This window comes from Pipistrellus kuhlii, unplaced genomic scaffold (genome assembly GCF_014108245.1).
Source record: "Pipistrellus kuhlii isolate mPipKuh1 unplaced genomic scaffold, mPipKuh1.p scaffold_m20_p_4, whole genome shotgun sequence".
NCBI classification, from domain to species: domain Eukaryota; kingdom Metazoa; phylum Chordata; class Mammalia; order Chiroptera; family Vespertilionidae; genus Pipistrellus; species Pipistrellus kuhlii.
The window spans coordinates 23,384,898-23,388,740 of NW_023425540.1; positions in this window are offsets into that span (position 1 = coordinate 23,384,898).

Below are 3,843 nucleotides of genomic sequence, written 5' to 3' on the forward strand. Positions count from 1 at the left end.
GATTAGAGCCTCAGGCCCCTGCATCCATCATTCTGCTACTTCCTTAGACCTTGCTTTGGAAATTGTATGTATTACTAACAGATTGGTGGGCACAAGCAAACATAATATTCTTTCTTGTCAAACATAGGTTAGGCACAACCTGTAAACAGAATCCAACTGACTCATATCAATGAGCTGATACCACTCCATAATATTTAGACTGAAGGGAAATTTTCATTATAGCTTACTTGGTTAAAGGTTTATTCATTTGAGTGTAAAATGAGAAATAACTTATCGTATTTTTGGAGAAAATATTAAACCCTAGGACTTTGGAGGAAGCCCAGGGTAGGACAGCTATAGAAATTGATACAGTGCTAACCCAGGGTCATTAAGTCAGTCTTAATAAAGTAGATTTACCTCCCTATATTTTATTTGGACTATTGTGGTTTAGCACCTCCTGAGAAAATTTCCTTTGGTTATATTCATGTTTAGATGCCCTGGAATGTGTCTTTGACTGATAAGAATGGCTCTTTGGAGCAGTTGTCCTGGGTTTTGCTTTACTCTATGATTTTTTTTTATTTTTTATGACACTGTTAATCATTCAAGTCCTCAGAGAGGTGCACCCCTCAGTTTGGCACTTTCCTTTGTAACAAGTTGCTTTTCAATAAGTTTTAACCAGGACCTTACTCACCTGTAGGAGAACTCTGAAACCATTTGCAGGGTCAGGGGAACAATGAGATCACACATGTCATCAAAGCCACTGTGACTTTTCTGTGCCTCACCTAACAACACTAGATGAATCCAACACTGGCACAAAGGTAAAAGGGGAAGTTGAATTTTTTGGGAGAACACACAGCCCTCTTATTATTTACTGGACTTATTCAATTGCATGAAAGAACTGAGTTTTATAGGAGTTTTTGGAATAAATTTTTTGATGTCCTGAACAAATTGATTTGAGTCATTAATAAACTATCATAATTTATTCTATTTCCTTTTAAAACATCCATTATTTATTGAATCAATTATATGTATTATTAGAGTGATTGATAACCAAGTTACAGAATTTACATGCTCTATCATTTTTTGTTGGAATATTCAATTTAGTTTTGTTATAAACAGATACAAAAATTTTAGTTAGTTGTCTAAAACTTTCAGTTGTATATTTTTCTTGAGATATTATTCTTGAATTTTAGTTCAAAAGGACTGGGAAAACATGCTTTTTATAATACCTTAATGATTTTCTAACCATCCAAAAAGAAATAGAAAAGAGGGGTAAAATGAACTAAATATAATAGTTGATGACACGTCCTTGCTTTTAGTTGCTATTCCCACTGGATTAAAAAAAATTATCAGGAGGGAATGAAGAAGAAAGAAGAAAACACTAGACTATCAACTGATTTCACAATGATTGATTTAATGATAATTGAAATAGCTGAGAAGAAGGTGTGGGTGCTCTTGGATTATGCACATGGGGGACTGAGCTGGTTTGAAGGTGTGTCCCTCTTCTTTGAGGATCATATTTGAGCTGGTCACAAAGGTGTGAGAGGAATCAACAGGGATAGGGGTTGAGGTGATAATCCCAGGCGAGGGAATGGCTTTTGTTACAGCTGTGTCCTGATGTCATAACAACCAATTTAAGAATTAGCTGGGATCCCAGCCATTTCCTCAGGCCCTCATGCCAGCATCCTGTGTACATGCTGCAGTGATGCCATGATCCAAGTTAATGCTACATGTTCCCTGATCTCCCAGTGTGCTTTAGCTGCTTTTTCCTGAGCTCCCATAACCCACGAACAAGGAACACTCTCACCCACGCTGTATACAGTGCGTGCCTTGCTTCCCTGTCTTCATATGTTCATGTCTATCTCTATTCTTCTTCCAGGCTGGGCTGGGATGGCTCCTCCACCATTGTGTCCCCTGCATCTACTACTGAGTTTAGCAAATCATAGGTCAACTAATGAATGGAAGAAATACCCACCAGACTGTTGACTCATTAAGCCTTAAGGACTCTTGGGGTGAAGATTAGATAGGAACTTGTCTACACACCTCTCCTCCAGAAAAACCTTGTCATGATGAGGACTCAACATCTCACTAATCTCTTTTTCGAAATAATCAAATATTTTTAAACTCACTTATTTTACCAACAATTTCTTTTTAGTAGCTAACTATCTGAAAATGAAACATGACTCACTGCCTTTGAACAAAAGTGGTTTATCTCCTTCTCTGTTGCTTCTTGTTCCTCTCAAGGGCACTGTCTTTTTATTTTGCTAGCATTCATACAGTCTTCCCTTCTTCCTTTCCTCTTTTCCCTGACTCTAAGAATGCTCACCATCAACTCACATAGCTTGTCCCTGCAATCAGAATAGGTATTTCTTTTTCTTTCTCATTAACACAGCCATCTCCCTCTCCCCTCCCATCCCTACAAACACTCACATACCTTTTCCCTCCACTGAAATCCCCTCTCACATTCTTCAACCGGAACTTCCCATAGCAGCTGGACAAGGCCGGCTCACAGTTGGGGAAATTATGTCACTGTGGCTTGTCTATACAGCTGTGTTTCTGGCAGGGCACTGGAATCACTAAGCTCATCCCTCATGGTGGAGCCAATAGTTTAGTCCTGGATCCACTTTCCAGGCATGCTCATACTCCTAGAAACATGACACATTCATAATAAACACCAGTCACCTAGCCCTGTAACCCAGCACCCACTTCCTGCAGGTTCCATAGCCCTGCCAGAACCCTCCATTCATTGAGAGACCCTCTCAGCTTGTGGTAGGTATGGGTGCAAAGACCACTATGGCTGGTGGTAGTGAGATCTAGGAACAAGGAATTTATCTGTGGGAAGTGGGACTATTCTTGGGATGATGAGGGTAGTGGCTGCTACTTTGGGGTGAAGGAGACTGGCATTCTGGCCTCATGCTGGACACTTCTTATGTGGTACTGGACACACCTAATTTGAAACTTGTGGGTGGAATAGGAGCTATAGATTGGGTCTAAACCCAGAAGAATGTCAAAGGCATGCCAGAGGGGAATGGGGATTAGGTAATAGGGAGGGAAATGGGCTAGCCTATGATTGGGCTCTCAGTTCATCTGTGGTCACCAATAGTCATGGTTGGCAGAGGTCTACTTGAAGGCAAGGCCAAAGTTGTCAAAATAATGACTCTGCTTGAACACAGACCACACAATCATGGGATGTCAGAGCAGGACATGACTTTAAAGCTAGTTTAAGGTTCATAAAGTCAGACCAGTTGCCCAAGGTCACAAGCATTTCAGACCAGTCTCCAAGTCTCCTTCCCTTCTAGTGATTTTTTTCACTATTTTACTTTTATTTTTAAAAAATATATTTTATTGTTTTTTTACAGAGAGGAAGAAAGAAGGATAGAGAGTTAGAAACATCTATGAGAGAGAATCATCAATCAGCTGCCTCTTGCACACCCCATGTGCCCACAACCAAGTCACATGCCCTTGACCAGAATCAAACCTGGGATCTTTCAGTCTGCAGACTGACGCTCTATCCACTGAGCCAAACTGGTTTCCGCACTATTTTAGTTTTAATGTCACAGTGCAGACACCAGATGTTAATTAAGTAGGTGATTCTGGTTGTTACTCTAAATACTTTGCTGCTATTACCCATGAAACCCTGTCAAGGACATAACATGGTTTTGTAGTTGTTAGAAATTTTGCATTCTGGCATCACTTAGAATAAAACATTAAAGAAAACTCTCTATATAGCATTAAAGTAAATTTGCAGCACCTAAGCAGAGCGAGGAGAGCGAGCAGAAAATTCATGGACCAATATTGTGTCTGTGCAGATGTGTACTAGATGATCTGCCCACCCTCCCTGGTCTCCTCCTCCTCCTTTTTCTA